The 24148-nt window shown below is 42.1% G+C and overlaps 1 pseudogene; it reads left to right on the forward strand.

Annotated features, from left to right (window-relative positions):
* Nucleotides 1-1373: 1373 nt before the first annotated feature.
* On the forward strand, nucleotides 1374-2567 carry LOC122479527 (annotated as a pseudogene).
* The last annotated feature ends 21581 nt before the right edge of the window (nucleotides 2568-24148 follow it).

Consider the following 24148-nt stretch of genomic DNA (forward strand, 5'->3'; position numbering starts at 1 on the left):
AGCTCATAAGCAATGGCTTCAGACCACGAGTCCTGGAGGCAGTGCAAGAGCCTCAAAGCTCAATGAGCTGTCGCATTGGCTTGTCGTCCCAGCATCTATTCAGAGGGTCTCAGCAGTCTACAGTCGCTGGCTCGTGCAAAGCCAGAACCGTGAATAAAAAGGCTCCATTTGTATGTTCATAGACAAAAGGAAACTTCAGGAATCCTATTCACCGGGAGGTATTACATGAGCACAGTGGAGCTGTGCCTCAATCAACACAGAGGCTAAAGCCGAAGTGTTCTTTCCATTGCTTTCTATGGCTCTTTTCTGATGGAATTAATATTTATAAAACCAATGTGTCCCAGAGGAAAGCCCTACAGAAATAAAAAGTTGCAACAAAGAAAGGATTAGAAGAACTTTAGGCACTCTAGTCCTTTAATACGGCCCTAATCACACACAGCTTGGAGTGATAATTAATGTGTAGATCCAACTTCACCATTAAACTGTGGATTCGTTGAAGCTAAGACAGTTGCTGTTCATCTGCACACCTCACCCAGAGCATCCCGCTGCTTTGCACATGAGATATGCTCAATTCACACACTCTGATCTGTTGATTGTAAGCTACGTGTGAGTAGGAACTATGTCTTGTTCTCCATTAGAACCCATAGCCAACCCAGGACCGAGTACAAACTGGGTGCTCTACAAATGTTTATTGAACAAATAAATGAGTGAATGCCAAACTGACTCCAAGCTACCCTGCTTCAGCCCACCCCAAATAATTCCTCTGTATGAAATTCTGTAGGCTCAATAAATTTAACCTATTTTCATGAGGCCAGGCCTCAAAGATCTACCCTAGCAGACTTCTCCACCTCACATGTAGCTGCTCTATCTATGCGTGGGGGGAAAAAAACTCTCAATTGCACAGTGGAGCTGATTTTCCTCTGTGTCTTAATTCTAAAATCTTAATCCAAGCTAATGCTGGATTGTTTTATTTGATTTTTTTAACATTTTATTTATTTTTTTTTGAGGGAGAGAGAGAGACAGAGCACAAGTGGGGGAGTGGTAGAGAGAGAAGGAGACACAGAAACCTAAGCAGGCTTCAGGCTCTGAGGGGTCAGGACGGAGCCCTATGCGGGGCTCGAACCCATGAACCATGAGATCAAGACTGGAGCTGAAGTCCAGCACTTAACTGACTGAGCCACCCAGGCTCCTCTAAGGTTGGCTTGTTTTAAATAAATAAAGACAGAGGTGTTTAACATCAAAGGGAAGCTGTTCTTTTCAACCACACCTGTATCTTATTCTTTGAAGCTACTTTTATACACACAAAAATGAACAGCCACTGTAAGATTCCATGTGAGCATAATTCAACTACAACTTTCTTGAAATAAAACACACGGCTGAAGAAGGTGACCAACATTAACTATCAGAGTGCTCACTCCCAACCTTGAGAAACCCAAAGGAAATAGTGGTGGTTCTGGCTCTGGAGCAGTTGCCCTGAAGCCCGAGGGAGGTCTCTTTCTAGGAGGAGTGCCGCACCTCCGGCCTGCGGGAGCCAAGGACCTTTCAGAGAACCTAGCTGGTGAGCTGGCCCTAAAGTCCCCGGTTCACAAGCTGCTGCCCAAAGGTCACCGGTGTCTACAAGCCAACGGATGTGCTCAAGATGATACAGACAGAAGCCGAGCCTCCCTCCCAGAATTGTCCGGGAGGCAGGGACCCTCATTACTAGACCTCTTTCAGCTTAATACCACCAGCAGTACAGGCAGGAAGCACAGCTCTTGGGCTCCTCTTGCTCCACCTCTGCCTATGCACCTCAACAAAGCTCCAGTCTTAGGACAGAGAGAAACCCATGCCGCCCACACCCGGACGCAGGCTGCACCCTGGTCAAGAGGGACCTCCTGCTCCAACCCTGTCAAAACCACCTCTGTCCCCTGTGAATATCAGAATGGGACCACGTGGCCAGTGTCTGGCTTCTTCTCCCCCATCTCGCTGCCAGCCTCCTGGGGTCCCCAGTGGACCCTCCAGTCCCACCAAGGAAGGGATGGGTCCCTGAGCTGCCACAGAGGCCACCTAGGGCCTCTCCCTCGCTATAGAGTAATCAGCTACCTCCCCCAGTCCAGGACTCTCGCAGTCAGGGAGTACCACGCCCACCCCCTCACCCATGATCCTAAATGGTTCCAGAGATGCTCCGCCTTCCCCACTGCCATGCTGAATGCATGGGTCAGAACCCCTGAGCCGAGGCAAGCCCCCACCACGCCTCCCACTAGGACGCCAGCTGGGCCAGCCCCGCCTCCTCCGTCACCACCACCACTGAGGAATGGCCACAGCGATTCTATTGCCACTGTCGTTCTTTCTTGGATGATTTTGACTCAAAGTATTCTTCCCATCTAGTGGAAGACTCTCCTGCTCCAGAAGAATATAAAGACTTTCAGAGAACGTATCCCAGCAAAACAAACCCAGCTGCCCATAGAGCCTCGCCTCTGCCACCCATTCTCAGGGGAAGCCTGGCTTGGTCCTGTTCCTCAGGAGGAGAATGGACCTTCCCCTCCTCTGCCCAAATGGTCCCATCCATTCCCTTGAAACCTGCATGACAGCTCCTGACTTCTCCAGTGCAACCCACCCCCTAGACAGCAAGCGTCCTCCCCACTCACCTCCACCTATGCATTCCGCCTCTACACTTGGTGATCGGACTCTTTATATTTAAAGACAGTAGGATCTCAAACCCTGCATGCATCCCTCCTCTTGCAAGCCCTGCTAGCCAACTCGGGGGAAAGCTTCCATGTCTCCTGCTTTCTTCTTGAGGAAAGGTGCCTCGTTGTGATGAATGAACTCCTTGTTGGCGCAGGGTGGAGAATGTTACTCCTACCTTCTCCTACCCACAGTGGCGGGAGCTTGGGGGGTATATTCTATTTCATCATTTAGGAGGTTGGGAAGGCCAGGACTTTTGGAGGGGGGTACATTTTTAGTGAAATAGGAAAGGTATTTGCAGAGAAGCGATCTGTTTTAAAGATCAAGTTTCAAGAAAGGGCAAAGAAACGGGCCTGCTTTCTTTTTAGGGTATTTTGGTTTTGCTCTCAGCCCACCCCATGCCACCCCCCGAGGGAGAAGTTGGATATTATAAACACTAAATACTAATCAGTTGAACTAAACCTCTAATAAAAAGAGAGGGTAGAAAAAATTGTGGATTCTTTTTTTTTTTTTTTTAAAGACACGGTTATTTGGTGAGGGGGAGCAGGGGGTATCAGATGCTCCTTCACTTAAATTCCCACTCGGAACACAGGTAGTGAATGCCCGCTGGACATGTTTGTGTCGGTCAATTCCCTGACCAAAATATTCTACGAGAGTTTTAAACTAGGATAAAACACAGTCAACAACCCAATGGTACACGTTAATTACCCGTAATACCGTTGTCTCTCAAAGAACCCGCAAAGGTTCAAAATGGCACAGGAGTGACTGAAGGATCTCCCCCCTCCTGGATTCCTTGCCTCTCTGGCAGTCAGAGTGGCTCCCCAAGTCCTACAGGTGTGGAGGATCTGCTGATGGAGTTCTTTCTCCAGGTAGTCAGCATGGTCTTCTCAGCAGCCGGTTCCAAATGAGACACCAAATAAAGGTTTCTTCCAAGTCCATGGTATCATCTCCCAAAACCCAGGGCCCTGCAAGGTCCCTTGGGAATAAGTATCTGTAGGGAGAAGAAAGAGCAGTGCCCCTTCCTCTGGCGTGACTGGCAACTTTTGCTCTTATCTCTGAGTCTCTCAATGATCACGATCACGATCGCATCTGGGCAAAATCATCTGAGCAGAGGGCAAAGTCTTGGTGTCTTCCCCAAGCAGTGCTCACCACTTTTTCACCCAGAGCTCTTTAATTCTGAAAGCAGTTCAGATGACTGCCTATCTTAAGCCGCCTGATCACTACAAAAACAGCATCTCTCTCCTCCCCAGTGCTTACACTTGCATTGGGCTATGCAGGCAGATTAAGAGCAGGTGCTAAGGAACAATGATCACTTTAGATTTTCCTGAATTTTGATTATAAATTTGAAACTCAATACTCGCTGTAACTTTTTAAGGGGTGCATGTGGAAGGCGAACACTTTTAGCAAACAGAGGCCATGACCCTTATCTGTTTGCATAATGCTGATCACACTGACTGTTAACTGGGTGCCCATAATCAATCAAATTCTAAAACACATGAATTCTCTTCTAGTCAGCAATACTTTCTTCTTAAGATTTCAGGCTATGACAGACACAGCGTCTGGAGATGATAAACTGTATGTGAGTCTGTCTCTGGACTATAACTATTTCAGAGTCTGCTAACAATACTTGCCAAGTTAGATGGGGTAGGGTGGAGAGTGGAAGCAAGTTGTACATTATCCTAATAGATTAAGAAAATATAATCCCATTTGGATCATTTCCTGGGCCTCCATCCAAACCATGAGATAGCTTTGCTAATCATTAAAATGTACGGGGAGAGGGTGGGCTTTTTTTTTTTTTCATAACTATATTGCATTTCTAAAGGGCACTGTATTCATTTCCTTATGAGGGTAATCTAATCAGAAAAATAATTGATTCAAAGGATGATTGTTCTATAAACAAACTTGCCATTGTTTTAGATGGTAAGAGCAACCCTCATGCCATTTCATATTTCTCCCTTATACATGAATACTTATTTTCAGGAAGTATCTTTAAATATTTTAATTGTTTCTTCACTACTTCAACAAATTTTGGTCACCCTGTAGGTAGGGTCAGGTTCATAAAGACAAGGGCAACTAAGGTTTGAAAAAGAGTAACTGATGTTTGGAAAAACTAGAAATGCAACTAAAAGTCAAGTGAACATGTCATATATGCCCTGAGCCAGCAGAATATAAACTGATTATCCATTAGCATAACATTAATTTATCATGCGTGCTCATTAAACAATAATAACAATATGGGGGTGATTCACCAGGATGCCCTTTGGGTTACTACATTATTTTCATTTCTTATTTATGTGTCAACAAGTCCTAGAGTCAATGACAAATAGGTGTGTTGGTTACATTACCAATGTCATACAAAGACTGTTACAGTTACAACGCGGAATCAAAACACCCATGCTTTCAGGCAAAAGAATTCTTAAACACATTTTGGTTGTTAATTTCTAGTAATCCTATTCATTCTGTATGAGGAATAATTACATTCAATGAATATCTATCTCTGCCTGCTAGCTTTCCTAAACGGTGCCAACACCTGGGCAAACCACTAAATTATGTTGTTTAAATATGTTTGTGAATTCATTATCCCAAATAAACGGTTACTATTTTAAGATTTAGATGAAGAACTATTTTATATCGCTGTTTCAAAAAAAGCTTTCTCCTGTTTACAGGTATTTTTTTTTTTTACAGGCAGATTCTGAATTAGTTTGATTTTTCAAGACTGGAGGGGGTTCTGGACAGAGAAAGGGAGCAAAGTTATGAAGACGAATTAGGTATTAGGAACCGCGTTGTCTGAATTGTTTTATTTCATCTTCAAAACAACCCATGAACTAAATAATAGTATCCCCATTTTATGGATAAGCAAAAGAAAATGAGGCTCTGAACATTAAAACACCATGTCCGAAGTCATGCAGCTAATATGTGGTAGACCATTCAGGGCCGTCAGATATGAAAACTATGTGAGACTCTGTGCCATGAAACTTCAGTCTCTGAAATGGCACATTAGTTAAAATACTGATCAGTAAGTTGGACAGTCAAAGCACCTTTCCCCATACAGACAAGGTTGACTGCACAGCGGGCTTTCTTATTTCTGCGGCTTGGCCATTAATCTAGCCTGTAAGCTCCTTGAGACTGTGGACTTACATTTCTTTGTTGACTCCAAAGTATCCACCATGGACACTCAGTAAATGTTTCTGTATATATTAGTCAGACACTTTCTGATTAAGAGAAGGGACTGAAATGCAGCTAAGATAAGTTATGCACACACACACAGAAGGAAGAACAGAAAAATGTAGGGGCGGATTTAACTGCAGGCCCAGGTGAATCAAGGACCTCGAACAACACAATGTGTCTCATCATTTCTACTTTCCATGTGGAGGGCATGATGGCCACCAGCACCACAGGGGACACACTCCTTTAGCTACCGAGTCCCAGCAGCAGAGGGCACCCTCCCTAATAGCTTAGGTTCACAATCCCACGAAAGACTCCAATTTCCCTCGCTTGTGCCATATACCTATCTCTGAACTGATCGCTCTGTCCAGGCAGAAGAAAGTACTTTAATTAGGTCCATTTCTGGAGTGAGGGATGCTGCTTCGAAGGTTCCCATAAGAATCAGTTGCCAGAAAGAGGACCAATTCCCAAAAAGAAAGGAGACAGATCAGGGAGGAGACTGGAAAGCAGACATCGATTACTGCCTTGCGTTGAACTTTAAAAGTAAGCTTTGAGAGGGTTTATTCCAACCTTCCAGTAAGACATTGAACATGTCTTACTCAATATACATGTAAAATACCTGAGGTCCAGAGAGAAAAAGGGGCTTTCCCATGGTCACACAATCTGATAAGCTCAGAACTGTATGCTGAACTACCTCTGATTTGATTAGATTTGAAAAGGGGCACCAGGGAAAATGTTGAATGCTGAAGGACCATCACAGCCTTCTTATAAGTCAACAATATTGGTTACGTCATGGAGCTTCTTTCCAGTAGTGCTGCAAAATGCCAAGAGGTCTCCAAGAAAGCAAGTTGCTAGATAAAAAAGAATGCTAAGATGTCCTCCAAAGACCATTCTTCTCAAATCAAATTCAACCTGGCACTGGGAAGGCTATAATAAAAATGAAAACAATAACAAGGTGTGAAGATGCAGAAGGCCTGCACATTTGTGCATTGCTGATGGAAACCTAAAATGGTACGGCTGCTTGTGCACGAATATTCGTAGCAGTATTATTCATAGTAACCAAAAAGTAGAAACCACCCAAATGTCCATTAACTGACTAATGGATAAACAAATACGGTATATACATGCAAGGGACCATTATTCAGCTATAAAAAGGAATGAAGCACTGATCCGTGCCACAACATGAACGAACCTTGAAAATCCTATGCTACTTCTTTTAATGTTTATTTTTGAGAGAGAAAGAAAGACAGAGTGTGAGTGGGGGAGGGGCAAAGAGAGAAGGAGACACAGAATCTGAAGCAGGCTCCAGGCTCCGAGCTGTTAGCACAGAGCCTGATACAGGGCTCGAACTCACAAACCGTGAGATCATGACCTGAGCCGAAGTCAGATGGTTAACTGAGCCAGCCAGGCACCCCAATTATATGATTCCATTTGTATTAAATGTCCGCAGTAGACAAATCCATTGAGACAGAAAGTAGGTTAGTGGTTGCCAGAGGATTAGGGAAGGGAGGAATTTGGTGATACAGGTTTTTTTTTTTTGGGGGGGGGGTGGAAATCTTCTAGAATTAGTCAATGGTTGCACAACTTTGTGCATATAATAAAACCCGCTGAATTTTGCGATAAATAAATCCATGCACATCTATACACATAAATTTCCACTTGGAGCATACTTATTAAGGGCCTGCCATGTGCTAAATTTTTGTTACCAGCTGGAGATACAGATACAAACAGAACAACCATGGCTCTGGCCCCCTGTGGGCAGTCATTTTCTCTAAGCTCTGAACTGTCAGCACAGAGCCTGACGCGGGGCTCGAACTCACAAACCGCGAGATCATGACCTGCACTGAAGCGGGACGCTTAACCGGCTGAGCCACCCAGGCGCCCCTCCCCATGGGTGGTCTTAAAGAAGTGTGTTTAGTTTACTAAAGAAGAACACGAGGAACAATAGCAACAAAGAACAAAGGGGTTGCGTTGGTTAAGACACATTGACAAAAATTTCCTTTAGAAACCAGACCGAAGATTTAAATCAGACATGCGTTACCTCCGTTGCTTTATCTAATCTTCAAGAGAGAAAACCCAAAGGAGGGTATATTAATGAGTGGGGTATAGCTGCAGGAAACCGAGGCTCAGTGTCATGGGATGTGAGCTATCATGCAATTCACATTGCAGAATTCTCCCACTGAGGAACACTGACCCCTCTCCCTCTAGACGGCATTGCCTGCATGAGAAATGGGCAGCTCCTATCACACTGGAGAGAGCCTCCAGCAGAAAACAGTATGTACAGAAACTGCCCACCACAGCTACAAATAAACTTAGAAGTCGGCCAGGAGGATATGGACAGACATTTAACAACTGTTAGAGAAAACATTCATCAAAAATCTGTGTATATGCTAAGTGAAGTAAGTCAGACCGAGAAAGATACATACCATATGATTTCACTGCTATGTGGAATCTAAAACTAAAATAAAGGAACAAACAAACAGAGGAAAAAACAAATCGACTTTTAAATACAGAGCATAAACTGGTGACTGCCAGAGAGAAAGTGGGGATGGGCGTGGGGGAGAGGAGTGAAAAAGGTGAAGGGGATTAAGAGGTACAAACTTTCAGTTATAAAACAAATAAGTCACGGAAATGAAAAGAACAGCATAGGGAATATAGTCAATAAAAAAAATCTACGTACAATCTCTTCTACCCTATTAGTTTTGCCAATAAAAAACCCACTGTTTGCACTAAACTGGCAGACCCAATCTCTGGGAGATAAAGTGTGTTCAAATATTTGCCTCATAAACTCCAAATCTATAAGGTGATAGCAAATAAGCATTGCGATATTAACATTCTAGACTAAACTCCAATCTACAAGTAATGGATAATCTCCCTTCGCATCCACACCACCAAGCTTTCATGAAGATGAGTATTCGCCATCCTCAAATTTTCTTAACATAGTAAACCTCCCACTTTTGAGATTGCTTTGCATATTTCTGGCATATCTTTCAAAGACCCACTTTACTTACCAGAATCAAGTCAGGGGCATATTTGCTTAAAAGCCTAATGAATAAAAGAAATAGATACATTTGACCTTTGAAAATGGAAAGCCCGAACGAGGCAATACCTGTGTGACCCTGTATTCTGGCTTCGAGTGAGGACACGAGGAGGAAGGATCATCTAGAAGGTACGGGCTGGTAAAACAGGGGATAAAAATAGGATGTCAAAAGACATCTTTGTGAATACAGACATTTTTTAAATTTATAATTTATTTATTGTAGTTTTAAGAAGTTTGTGATATTCTGATGCTACAAAGAAATGGCACATAGGAGACGCCTTTGTTTTCGAAAGCCCTCAGGGACAAAAATTGCTTGTTTCTTGTCTGCAGTATGCCTGCAGAAACCCAGGAAATATTCAGCCTGGAATATTAAGTGTTGACATTACCGGGCTGAGCTACAGACCAGGGAGGAGGGGCTTGAAGAGCAACGAACAGTAACCGAGGCAAAATCCATGAATCTCTACAGTAGACCTGATGTTGTGAGCTGTCAGATGAATAAGAGTCAATCAACATCTGTTGAGCACTTGCTACTTACCCATCATTGCTCCCAGCTAAGGACAATCCTGAAGAAGTTTAAATCAAATACTAGTTCCAGGTCTCATAGAGCTCATTAGCTAGTAGAAGGCACAAAATGAATGTGAGTAACACAGAACAGAGGGCACTTTTGTTAATTATAAGCCCAAGCTTGGTTTTCACAGTTTTGGAAGCTCATTTGAGATGACAGAGATCTCAGATGTGCCAAGATGAATTATGCCAGCTTTGTATCTATAATTTTCATTTCCTGTGCTTTGCTGCTAACTAACTACTCTTCTGATAGCCACACTCCTGAAGTATTAAATGCATCTAGTTGAGTTGCAGTGTGGACAACGTGAAGCCCTTGGTGTTGGGGATTAGACAGCCGAGGCTTGAATCCTTTTATCTCTGAGTGACCTTGAGTGTGACCTAATCATTCTGAGACTCTCTGACCACATTTAAAAGTTGCACATTCAAAGAGAGACTTATTAACAGACGTTTGGAGTGATTAAATGACTTAATACTTGTAAAGTGCCAGGGCTCGTGCCTAGCATCTAGTGGGTGTTAAATGGAATAGTTGTGTCCCTGATGTTGCTGACATTGTGTCAGTCCAGGGTTGGTGGCCTTGAAGCCACAGGCACGGTCTTGTTTCCATCATCTCTGAGTTCTTGAGGACACCTTGCTTTTGTTTTCAAGTATCAACGATAGCAGACTGCAGTGGTCAGCTTGGACTGCCTTAACAAAATTCCAGACGAGGTGGCTTAAAGACAGAAATTTATTTTCTCACAGCTCGGGAAGCTAGAAAGTCTAAGACCAGTTTCCATAAAGGCTCAGTTTCTGGTGAGGCTCTCTTCCTGATTTTTAGACAGTCTCCTTCTCACTGTGTCCCCACACGGCCTTTCCTCTGTGCACACAGGAGAGAGACAGAAAGCTCTCTGGTGTCTCTTCTTACAAGGACACTCTTTCTAGGGGCACCTGGGTGGCTCAGTCAGTTAAGTGTCTGGCTTTGGCTCAGGTCATGATCTCGTGGTTCATGGGTTCGAGCCCTGCATCAGGCTCTGTGCTGACAGCTCAGAGCCTGGAGCCTGCTTCAGATTCTGTGTCTCCCTCTCTCCCTGCCCGTCCTCCACTCCTGCTCTCCTTCTGTCTCTCAAAAACAAATAAACATTAAAAACAAATTTAAAAAAAAAGGATACTCATTCTGTTGGATCAGGACTCCACCCTTCTGGCCTCAATTAACCTTTAGGGGCTACATCCCCAAATAGAGCTACAAGGGGGGTCAGAGCTTCAACATGAATTCTGAGGGGACACAAACATTCAGTCTATAACCCAGACTCTCAACAAACCCAAATTTCCTTACCATCCCAGACTCTAAATTCATTTCCATTCGATCTTCCCTGGAGGACCTTGAACTGCAAAATTCAGCGGACGGGAAACAGGATGCATTGGTGGATCTATCGATCGGTTGTATTGAGCCACCTAAACGAAATATTTTCTAAAATGGTGGTCCCTTCACAAACGGGAACTACCTTGACTTCCTGAAAAGGGAGACTCAGTGTTTAGCAACTGTGAGGAAATACCATATTGCAGTTTCATAAGAATACAGTACTTTCTTTTTGTCCGTCAGTGTTATCTAAGGTTATTAACTTATTTTTTAAAACCACTTTCTCCCTTCTTCAATATAATCATTAACACACACCATCATCATCACCATTATCATCATTGTTATCAATGTGTGTCTCACCACTCTTTCTTCAGAAAATCTAAAAGCACCTTAGGAACACTGTCTCCTTTATCTTGACAACTTCCCTGCCAGCCAAGTGGATGACAGAAAAACTTGACAGATATATTTAGAACTCTGCATCCCAAAGCAACAGAATATACTTTCTTCTCGAGTGCACATGGAACCTTCTCCAAGATAGATCACATACTGGGTCACAAAACAGCCCTTCATAAGTATACAAGAATTGAAATCATACCATGCATACTTTCAGACCACAGTGCGATGAAGCTTGAAATCAACCACAAGACAAAGTCTGGGAAACCTCCAAAAGCATGGAGGTTAAAGAACACCCTACTAAAGAATGAAAGGGTCAACCAGGCAATTAGAGAAGAAATTTAAAAATATATGGAAACAAACAAAAATGAAAATACAACAATCCAAATGCTTTGGGATGCAGTGAAGGCAGTCCTGAGAGGAAAATACATTGCAATCCAGGCCTATCTCAAGAAGCAAGAAAAATCCCCAATACAAAATCTAACAGCACACCTAAAGGAAATAGAAGCAAAACAGCAAAGACAGCCTAAGTCCGGCAGAAGAAGAGAAATAATAAAGATCAGAGCAAAAATAAACAACATAGAATCTAAAAAAAAACTGTAGAGCAGATCAATGAAACCAAGAGTTCGTTTTTTGAAAAAATAAACAAAATTGATAAACCTCTGGCCAGGCTTCTCAAAAAGAAAAGGGAGATGACCCAAATAGATAAAATCATGAATGACAATGGAATTATTACAACCAATCCCTCAGAGATACAAGCAATTATCAGAGAATACTATGAAAAATTATATGCCAACAAACTGGACAACCTGGAAGAAATGGACAAATTCCTAAACACCCACACGCTTCCAAAACTCAATCAGGAGGAAATAGAAAGCTTGAACAGACCCATAACCAGTGAAGAAATTGAATCAGTCATCAAAAATCTCCCAACAAATAAGAGTCCAGGACCAGATGGCTTCCCAGGGGAGTTCTACCAGACGTTTAAAGCTGAGATAATACCTATCCTTCTCAAGCTATTCCAAAAAATGCAAAGGGAAGGAAAACTTCCAGACTCATTCTATGAAGCCAGTATTACTTTGATTCCTAAACCAGACAGAGACCCAGTAAAAAAAGAGAACTACAGGCCAATATCCCTGATGAATATGGATGCAAAAATTCTCAATAAGATGCTAGCAAATTGAATTCAACAGCATATAAAAGGAATTATTCACCATGATCAAGTGGGATTCATTCCTGGGATGCAGGACTTGTTCAACATTCGCAAATCAATCAACGTGATACATCACATTAATAAAAGAAAAGATAAGAACCATATGATCCTGTCAATCGATGCAGAAAAGGCATTTGACAAAATTCAGCAACTTTCTTAATAAAAACCCTCGAGAAAGTCGGGATACAAGGAACATGCTTAAAGATCATAAAAGCCATTTATGAAAAGCCCACAGCTAACATCATCCTCAATGGGGAAAAACTGAGAGCTTTTTCCCTGAGATCAGGAACACAACAGGGATGTCCACTCTCACCGCTATTGTTTAACATAGTGTTGGAAGTTCTAGCATCAGCAATCAGACAACAAAAGGAAATCAAAGGCATCAAAATTGGCAAAGATGAAGTCAAGCTTTCGCTTTTTGCAGATGACATGATATTATACATGGAAAATCTAATAGACTCCACCAAAAGTCTGCTAGAACTGATACATGAATTTAGCAAAGTTGCAGGATACAAAATCAATGTACAGAAATCAGTTGTATTCTTATACACTAATAATGAAGCAACAGAAAGACAAATAAAGAAACTGATCCCATTCACAATTGCACCAAGAAGCATAAAATACCTAGGGATAAATCTAACCAAAGATGTAAAAGATCTGTATGCTAAAAACTATAGAAAACTTATGAAGGAAATTGAATAAGATATAAAGAAATGGAAAAACATTCCATGCTCAGGGATTGGAAGAATAAATATTGTCAAAATGTCAATACTACCCAAAGCTATCTACACATTCAACACAATCCCAATCAAAATTGCACCAGCATTCTTCTCGAAACTAGAACAAGCAATCCTAAAATTCATATGGAACCATAAAAGGCCCCGAATAGCAAAAGTAATTTTGAAGAAAAAGACCAAAGCAGGAGGCATCACAATCCCAGACTTTAGCCTCTACTACAAAGCTGTCATCATCAAGACAGCATGGTATGGGCACAAAAACAGACACATAGACCAATGGAATAGAATAGAAACCCCAGAACTAGACCCACAAACGTATGGCCAACTCATCTTTGACAAAGCAGGAAAGAACATCCAATGGAAAAAAGACACTCTCTTTAACAAATGGTGCTGAGAGAACTGGACAGCAACATGCAGAAGGTTGAAACTAGACCACTTTCTCACACCATTCACAAAAATAAACTCAAAATGGATAAAGGACCTGAATGTGAGACAGGAAACCATCAAAACCCTAGAGGAGAAAGCAGGAAAAGACCTCTCTGACCTCAGCCGTAGCAATTTCTTACTTGACACATCCTCAAAGGCAAGGGAATTAAAAGCAAAAATGAACTACTGGGACCTTATGAAGATAAAAAGCTTCTGCACAGCAAAGGAAACAACCAACAAAACTGAAAGCAACCAACGGAATGGGAAAAGATATTTGCAAATGACATATCGGACAAAGGGCTAGTATCCAAAATCTATAAAGAGCTCACCAAACTCCACACCCGAAAAACAAATAACCCAGTGAAGAAATGGGCAGAAAACATGAATAGACACTTCTCTAAAGAAGACATCCGGATGGCCAACAGGCACATGAAAAGATGTTCAACGTCGCTCCTTATCAGGGAAATACAAATCAAAACCACACTCAGATATCACCTCACGCCAGTCAGAGTGGCCAAAATGAACAAATCAGGAGACTATAGATGCTGGAGAGGATGTGGAGAAACGGGAACCCTCTTGCACTGGTGGTGGGAATGCAAATTGGTGCAGCCGCTCTGGAAAGCAGTGTGGAGGTTCCTCAGAAAATTAAAAATAGACCTACCCTATGACCCAGCAATAGCACTGCTAGGAATCTACCCAAGGGATACAGGAGTGCTGATGCATAGGGGCACTTGTACCCCAATGTTTATAGCAGCACTCTCAACAATAGCCAAATTATGGAAAGAGCCTAAATGTCCATCAACTGATGAATGGATAAAGAAATTGTGGTTTATATACACAATGGAGTACTACGTGGCAATGAGAAAGAATGAAATATGGCCCTTTGTAGCCATGTGGATGGAACTGGAGAGTGTGATGCTAAGTGAAATAAGCCATACAGAGAGGGACAGATACCATATGTTTTCACTCTTATGTGGATCCTGAGAAACTTGGCGGAAACCCATGGGAAAGGGGAAGGAAAAAAAAAAAAGAGGTTAGAGTGGGAGAGAGCCAAAGCATAAGAGACTCTTAAAAAGTGAGAACAAACTGAGGGTTGATGGGGGGTGCGAGGGAGCAGAGGGTGGGTGATGGGTATTGAGGAGGGTACCTTTTCGGATGAACACTGGGTGTTGTATGGAAACCAATTTGACAATAAATTTCATATATTGAAAAAAAAAAGAGAGAAACTTGACCGTGTAAACCTGAAGGAGAATGCAGTTGGCGGTCTCAGTGGGGTGCTCCTTCCATTATGTTGAATCCCTGGGACAAAAGGACAGTTTTTTTTTTAGGTTGGAAAGTGGTCAACATGAAAATATGAAGCAGCTGATGAACAAATTTATGAATAAGCAAATTAATAAATAAAAGTAAACAAAGCCAAAAAGATACATGATGTGCCTATTGTGAATTGATATGCATATCATGTGATCTGAGGCGCTCAAAGCTTTAGGGCTGGAAGCATTTCCTGCGACCATTTTATTCTGTGCCACATAGAAAATTGTTCCCCATGAAGAGCTAGACTTTTGTGCCCAAGATATAAAGATATTCCTACAGCGCTACTGAGAATGTATGAGGAGATCTTCAAAGCATCTATCAGTCATACTTACTTCGCTTGTCTTCTTGAGAACTAAGATTAAGGAAGACCTTAGAGAGCATTTCTATTTAGTTGTTGCTCTGATATTAGGAGCAGAAAAGGACGAAAAGGTGGCAGAGTGACAGAATAAATAAATGTCATCAGGGTTTAAAATGCTATTTTTTCCAGAATATTCTCTGTGTCTCTCTTTCTCTTGTTAACAAAGCTAATGGTTTTTGGAAAAGTCTTTGCAAGGGTGACCCACTACAATGAAGGAATTCAGGAAATATTAAAGAAAAAAATAAATGAATATTTGAATGTAAAGTATGCATGTGGCCTTAAGTCATTTCAGGCAGTTGATCAGGCGTTTTAAAAATGCAACACCTTTCGTAGATACGAGAAAACCCTATCATTTAAGTCACCATCTCCAGCACCTTCACCCTGTGGGCTGTTCTTGAAATGAAAGCACTATGTTAAATACAATAACAGACGGAAATGAGAAGACAAGACATCTGGGTCCGACTGTCGAGTCTATTTGATGGTTGTGTGACTTTGGGTGCACTGATACTTTCTGGGCCTCAGTGTCCTCAGCCATCAAATAGGGATAATGCGCACAGTGTTTGTGAGAAGAAATGGGAGAGGCAGTTGAAGACAGTTCATACCGAAACAATCCAAAGTAAGCTGCCAGCCTCTTTTGGATATTAACTCCATGACAATTTGTTTTCCTACCACTAGCAAAATTTGATGGTACCTATGGTTCCTTCTCTCACCTATTGACATGACTTTGGTGTTAAAAAGCTGTATCCATCGTGAAAGTCACAGTGGAACCATCCCGTAAATTAGGCAGACTGCTCTGGTCCTTTTCTGCGAAAACCAGGCCATCCTACCAAGGCGCCTGCATTGATAGGACCAAGGATAGGAGCGTGAGCCAGGGACAGGCCAATAAAGCAGTATCACATCACGTGGTGGCTGAGGGGACCAATCAGATTCCTCCTTGCTTGAGGAGGTGGGAGATAGGAGGCAGAGACCATCAAGACACCTTGAGAGGTTCAGAGAGAGCCCAGACTGTTCAGTGGCACTGCAGACCTAGCTCAGTCGGCCAAGCCGCGAGCCCTAGCAGCAATCCTGTCAACCCAGATAAAGAGAGACCTTTAAAAACCCACCTGTTTTGTGACAGCACCTTTATATAATTTGCACCAAGACTCGTTATATACCAACTATAGCCTAGGAGAGACTACAGAATGGCTTAGAATTAGAACCGAAGGGTTGAGATTCTTCTCAATAAACCCCCTTTCCTAAGACTTCTCTGCCTCATTTATGTACATCCCTGGGGATATAAAGCAAAGTAAGGCTGGGGTAGGTATGCCACGTTATCCATGTGTTCAATAAATGTGTATTAAACTTCTGATCTGGATACACAAACAAAGAAAACAAAGATTCCTTGTTCTCCCAGACCTTGCATTCTACCTAAGGAGACAGTCAATAAATAACTAGGTTAAAAAAAAACACATTTTTAAAGTTGGAAAGGGGGAGAAAGCTTCCCACCCAGGGATGGGAAATTTTCTTAGCGTGTTTGTTTGACCATAAATACTGTGCGCGAGGGTGGGGGAATTTTTGTATGAAAACTAAAGGCAGTATTATATAGTATTATACAAATATCTAATGACTGTTTAGGATAGAACATGCGCCTTCAAAGACTTGGAGAGGAGAAGGGACGGTGACGGTCTACAGGAGGCTGAGTTCCAGATTCCTGAGGGAGAGCATTTACTCTCCACTGTAATTAACAGTAATTTGATGAGGATTTGGGGAAACACCGACTGATGATTTCTTGAGTACACCTTCGTTCCGTTCAATCAAATGAACCTAAGACAAAACGTACACCCAAGTCACTGCTTCAAACCACCTATTTTGTCCTATTGTGTTGGTGAGACTTTGCTTTTTTTTTTTTTTTTAATGAATGCTCCTGAATTATTCCTTCTAAGTAACAAAAATTCAGTACTTGCTCAGTGTAACCAAGGTGTCATGGGGCCACCCTGCCACTTAAAATCTTTTTTTTTTTAATTTTTTTTCAACGTTTATTTATTTTTGGGACAGAGAGAGACAGAGCATGAACGGGGGAGGGGCAGAGAGAGAGGGAGACACAGAATCGGAAGCAGGCTCCAGGCTCTGAGCCATCAGCCCAGAGCCCGACGCGGGGCTCGAACTCCCGGACCGCGAGATCGTGACCTGGCTGAAGTCGGACGCTTAACCGACTGCGCCACCCAGGCGCCCCTTAAAATCTTTATAAGATGATTTTCAACTACCAACTCACATCCTGTGGGAAGTCCAAAGTTCTCACAGGGAATATTTCAAAATTATAGAAATCCCATTACTCCTTAGTCACCTCTGGTTCCAGTGTCCAACTTCCGTCCATTTCTCTCTCCCTACTTTGTGTCTAGGACTGTACCTTTTTCCTTTTCAAGGGGGCTTCTCTTTACTGCACTCCTCTCCTCTCAGCACAAACACACTCTATCCTACTCATAAAAGATGGCCCCTGGAGACAGAAACTTACCGGGGAAGAAGAAATAATGCAACAGAGCGGTTCAGCAGACAATTTAAAATTGGGTATTTCTTTTTTCTATCCTTTAACTAGTTCTGTAATAATGACTGTCAGCTTGGGGTTCAAATTTTCACAAAATTGGCCCAGTAGCCCATAGTTTCCCTTCCTGCCCCATAATAGCTGATCAGCTCTCCATGACCCACTCCCTCCATCAACTCCTTTCTTTGAAGTTTAGCTGTGTTTCTATTGCCTCCGTCCAATCTCTTCCCGAAAACCCAACCTTCCACTTCCAATCACTTTATCAAGGCATTTATTTCTCCAAATACAATCCTCTCCTTGGAGGAAAGAAATCGCCAGTCAGGAAACTATGTTAGTAAGAAACTCTGAAAAACTAAGCTCTTTCAGACAAAATTGTGAGCACCTCAGTGTAACCCCTTGTTGTTTCTGCATAGGTAGAAAAGCATAATGAACCTACACCACCAGGAGCACCATCATGGCATTTTAGTAATGGACAGTCCGGTATTATCCTACCATATTTCTTCAGCTAACCAAAGAAAATGGAATGCCAATGCATTTTTGCCAAGATTTGATTTGGCCCAGCTCAAAACCAAGGGCAATTTCAAAGCTGGGCTTCCTGGGCTAAGAGGCATTCTCAACAAACAAATGACTCGGCTCTGGCCACAATCTTTTAGCCAGCGCCTGGGCTCAGGAAGCCTAGGGACACGGTGTGAAATTGAAAATAAAGAGTAAGTGTGTCTGTTCGGCAAAATATATATTAAAAAAACAAAAAACAAAAAAAAAAAAACGGGCACCTTTTCCGAGCAGAGCTTTGGTACGAGCCGGCGAGAAAAATGTCACTTCCATATATATTTAGATTTCACTCTCTGTGAGATTCAGTTTACCCTCGATACGAGTATGAATACGTGTGCACGCACCTGCCAGCAGATACCCACTTGATGCCAGATGACCTAGGAACCCTATCTGCTGCTCACACCGGCGGAAGCTCTCGAAGAGACGAAACGTAAATGTTCACACCCACCTCTACTGTGGCGTGAGACCCAGGGCATCAAAGATCATCAATCCAGTCCTAGCGGAGCCTCCAGGGCAGTATTTTAGACTCATTTAGCTCTCACTCGAGGAAAAGACAGATGAGGGAAGAAATCCTGGAGAGAGATCACTCGTTGGTTAGGAGAAGCATTTCCAAAAGATGGATGAAACCGAGGGAAGCCGCCTTCCAGAGGAAAACAACTTAGCGCAGAGGAAGAAAGGAATACTGGCTTTGTTTTGGGAGGGGCTCAGTTGCCCTCACTATTTTCCCCACCTGTGTTCTTATTCCTTCTGACTTCCCCTGCTCCACCAAAAAGCCAATGAGAGAGCCAAGGAACCATCTGGGGGCAGTGCACCATAGAGGACAAGGAACAAGGCAGTAAAGAGAAGTGGGTTCTACCCCCAATTCCCCACTCTGCTGGGCCCAGGAAGGAAGCAGCCCTCCCCAGTGGACACCACCAAGAGTGATGAGCTAAAACTAGTGAACCGAATTAAGCAGTATCCCCTACAGAGCTAGGAGCCATGAGATAGTGGATGAGGTGTGGACGAGCAGCTACCGGATGACTCAGGAGAGACAAGAGTCCAGGTGCTGCATTGTCCAATATGTACCCATGGAGGTGACTCCTGAAGGGAGCTGGCAGTGTGGACGCCTGACTTACTCCTGCAGAAGAAGAGAACAGCATTTGGCACTTCGGGTTTACCAGCAAAACAGCTTGGAGGCAAGGACATTGTATCCTGGTAATGTTAAATAAAAGGCAAGAACCATTCTTTCTCTACATTTTTACCTAAGGCATATCCAGGTCAGGAAAAGAAATGTGAGCCCTTTGGGAGATGCAGTTTTGGAGCTGAACTCTTGAAAGGTATTTTAGAAGTAAGTGCTAGCTACGACTTGTAATGATATTAATTTCTCACAGTAAGTCGAGTGTTTTCCAACTTAAAGGGGACTAACATCGGGGTGCCTGGCTGGCTCAGTCGGGAGAGTGTGCGACTCTTCATCTGGGGGTCATGAGTTGGAGCCCCCTGTTGGACAGAGATTATTTTATAAATAAATGAATAAATAGCTAAATATCAAAGGGACTAACATTGACAAAAGTGTATTGCTTTGAGAATGCATGGATCTGGCAAAAGTAAAAATGACGATTTGGTTCACTGGGGACACGCCGAGGGGACACTCCCACTCCCTTATATCACCTGCTGTCCCTTCCTTGGCACCACACAGGAGGGGCGCGTCCAACATTTTAATCCACATCACACACTCTTTTTGACTCTTTAGACAGAACCTGATTAAAATTGAGTTGTAGATAGTGAGTTCATGCCTTCAGTAATCAAAGCCTATTTCTAACTGCTCTGAAAAGGAAATAACTAGAGAGCTTTTGTTGAAAGTGACATCACTGAACTAGAATTATTTCTAGCATGCAGGAGTACAACAAGGGGCATTTTGTCAACTATGTATGGCAGAGCAGTAATTCATTAAGTAGTCCGGGACTTTGCGAGCATATTGTAATGGTTAACTTTATGTCTCAACTTGGCTAGACTGCTGTACACAGATATTTGTATTAAACACGATTCTAGATGTTTCTGTGAGTGTATATTTTTTGGATGAAATTAACACGTAAATCAGTAGACCCTGAGTAAAGCAGATTACCCCCATAATGCGGGGCGAGCTTCATCTAATCGATTGAGGACCTTAATAGAAAAAAGACTGATATACCTATATCTATATCAATATAAATATAGATATCTTCTATTGGTTTTGTTTCTCTAAAGAACACTTATACAGATATGAAGAATATCCTGCACCATGCTTACTTTATTGATAAAAATCTACTCTCACTTTTTATTTAATGGAGAAAAGTCATTTTATAAATCAAAGGTTATGCCAGTTTATAACTGCAGTGGTTTTTCCAAACACCTGCTGACCCTTTCTTGTTTATGGACACTCTTGAAAGAAGATAGAAATACCCCGCCCCACCTTCCATGAGCCACACGATCAGTAAATAATCCCTTAACCAAAACCAAACGTCCCATTGGTGCTCAAGAAATGTCACATAGTTAGGGGGAAAATCAACAAGAGTAACCCACCTGCACAGGATGAGGCTGGGGATCTGACAGAATAGAGAAACAAAGCTGGTGACATTGATCACAGTCTACATGGTGAGGGGGAAGGGCACAGGACTCAGAGCAGATTCCACCGGATTCCACCGTGTTCCTGCCAGCATAATGACAAGGAAGCACCAAGTGGCTTAGCTTACCACAGTTACTGTACTGCCAGTAAATCACAGAAATCCCCGAAGGCATTGCCTTCAAACCTTAAAGATAAAAGACAAACCTCTTACCTTGGGCGCTCTTTACCCACATGAAAATCCCTAATGGCTTAGCTCAAAAGCCAGAGGTACCTGAAAGGAGGGAGAGCTATCCATCCATGAATCACTGATGTTCCTACCAACTTTGTCAGCCTGAAAAATTTCGCTGGTATGTAAGAAATTCCGAAGAAATGCTAGAGTCGTTTTCAGTACATTTCCTTATTTAAAAAAATCTACAATTTATAATACAAACTAAATCAGGAGTTATTTTTCTCAAAAGCATTGAGTTCCAGATTTTTTTGGCTAATGCAGTCCGATAAATGTCATTTAAACTATTTACCAAAATGTGCAAAATGACTGAATTAAGGTAGACTTGAACAAATGTGTATTTCAAGAAATAAAATGTCTAAGTATGCAGCCCCGACCGGGAATATTTATTTATAAATTATATTCGTGCAATACTTACCAGTATGTCGCATTACAAAACAAATACGAAGGTGGGATATTTTGAAGGATAAACTTAAGGATGAATTTATAAAGATCAAGTATTTCCTTTCTTTATTCCAATAGATGGTCTTGTTCAGACCCCACCTGAGGACACTTGCCACGGAGGGAACCTGTTCCATTTCTGTCTGAGATTTCTGTCTGTCTGAGCTCCTATCTACCACTAATCCACTCGCAATATAAAAGCGATCATCTGATTTGAGCTTTCTATGTTCAAATCCATCCAATGTGGCCTCAGCTATCTTTATAAAAAATTGTCCCAGAAATCCCTTTGTAATAGTGATATAATAAAAATCTCTGACTTTTCTCCCTTATATGTTTCCAGGGAAAGTGCTATCAAGCTCTCAAGAGGCCACTTCAGTATTTCCTTGAAACCTAGTTCCTTATCTCTTTGTTCAGAACACTTATCTTTGGTGCTTTTTTTTTTTTTTAATAGCACATTGTGTTCTACTTTTGTGGATTTATTTTGTTTTCATTCTGTCTCCCTCAGTACAATTTAAACTTCCAAGGGCAGGCACAATGTCTTCTGTGCTTCTCATTCTCCTGCACACAGCGGAGGATCTTTAGAGCCATGTTTACTCGGTTTTTCAGAGAAGGAGAATAATTCATGATCTCACTGTGGCCAGAGAAAACAAAATAACTTTAATGGTGTCAGACAAATTGTGGTGGCCTTTATTCAGAATGCATTCTCTTGAAAGGCCGGCTTGCTACAAATACATGCCACAGACCAGATGAACAATGAGATCAACAAGGCTCGTGACACAGGGATCTACAAAATCTGCCTACCGCCGCCCTCCAGGGGGGAGGAAAAAGACTGCAATCCCAGAATCCCAGAAATCCAAGCATCACAGAAGACGTTGAGGAAGAACAGTGTGCCCTCAATCCGTGTCACTTCAAACACGGGATGCACTTGACCGCCATTCCCCAAATGGAAGGTCAGACCTGTGAACTATCCTTATGTGAGGACTGTGAAGGTCTGAAGACCTTCCTGATCCACGAATTGACATTCCGGTTATTCAGAACAAAAAAATCACGACCAAATAGAGTATTGTTGGTCATTTCTCCATTGAAGTAATCGGCTATTTACAGTAAAAGATGAAGCATATTGAACAAAAGCATTACACCACGAAGGACCATGAAATTAGTTAATTTCAACAGAAACACCAAATCTCAGAGCTGGAAGGGGATTTCTCTGCCCAATCCCTTCGTTTATTTCAAATCTTTTTGTTTTCTCGATGAGGAAGCTGAGAATGAACCAGTTTTTCTGAGAGTCAAAGAAAGCTAATGGAAGAGTCAATATTAGATTCAGGGCAGGAAAACACAGCGCCAACACCCACTAATTCATCTCACATACGGACCTTGAGTTTTTAAAGCACATCACTGTTAAGTTGCTAGGAGAAAAAAATGTCAGAAGAAATGTGTTGATTTTCCAAGTCATTTTAATACCTAGACTCATACTTAAATTTAATTTTTAATTGTAAAAGTATTACATTTGTGGTGGCATGTTACACCACAACAGGATTGCATTTAAAAAAAATTCGCACCCGGGGGCGCCTGGGTGGCTCAGTTGGTTAAGCATCCGACTTCAGCCCAGGTCATGATCTCACGGTTTGTGGGTTCGAGCCCCGCGTCGGGCTCTGTGCTGACAGCTTGGAGCCTGTTTCGGATCCTGTGTCTCCCTCTCTCTCTGCCCCTCCCCAGCTCATGCTCGCTCTCTGTCCCTGTTAAAAATAAATAAACTTAAAAAAAAAATTTAAAAAAAAATTCAAACCCAAGATAGTCACTGTAAACAGCGACACCTGTATATCAGGTATTTTTCTTTGTTAGCCTGGTACACACACACACACACACACACACACACACACATTTATATAATGCATATATGTATTTTTTGTTTCAAAATGGGTACATACTAAGCATATTGGCCAGTCATTTTCTTTTTTCACCTAACAACAAATCATAGTCATCTTCTCTTAGCTGCATGAATAGGTCTGCTTCATTCTTTTTAATAACAACATCACGTTTCATGGCATGTATGTATTATTATTTATTCTCCTCTGAGAGAAAAGTAGGGCATTTCCAATTAGTTACTCTTAGAGAAAATGCTGCCCTAACCATGTAAATTCTGCTGCTTTTATTATAATGGTATTTCTTCAGGCCAAATATCAAAAAATGGGATTACCGGGTCTTAGAATTATTTTAACAGGACTTAAAACAGGTGGCTTTTTGGGGAGGAAATTTTTCCCGTGCATTACAGTAAAACTTTTTTTAAGTTTTTTTTTTTTTTAATTTATTTTGAGAAAGAGAGGGAGCGCTGTGTGAGCAAGGGAGGGGCAGAACAAGAAGGAGAGAGAGGATTCCAAGCACACTCCACACTGTCAGGGCAGAGCCCGACATGGGGCTCAGTCTTATGAACCATGAGACATGATCTGAAGTGAAATCAAGAGGGAGACACTTAACTGACAGAGCCACCCAGGTGCCCTAAAGTAAAACTTTTAAGAATTCACTACTGCTGGATCTGACTGCACTATTCTCTTGTCTTCTGACGCCACTTTTAAGATCACTTGATTATAAGGCTGCCTTCTTTCCCATTAATTTTGAAAATCAATGT

Source organism: Prionailurus bengalensis, chromosome C1 (assembly GCF_016509475.1).
Source record: "Prionailurus bengalensis isolate Pbe53 chromosome C1, Fcat_Pben_1.1_paternal_pri, whole genome shotgun sequence".
NCBI lineage: Eukaryota > Metazoa > Chordata > Mammalia > Carnivora > Felidae > Prionailurus > Prionailurus bengalensis.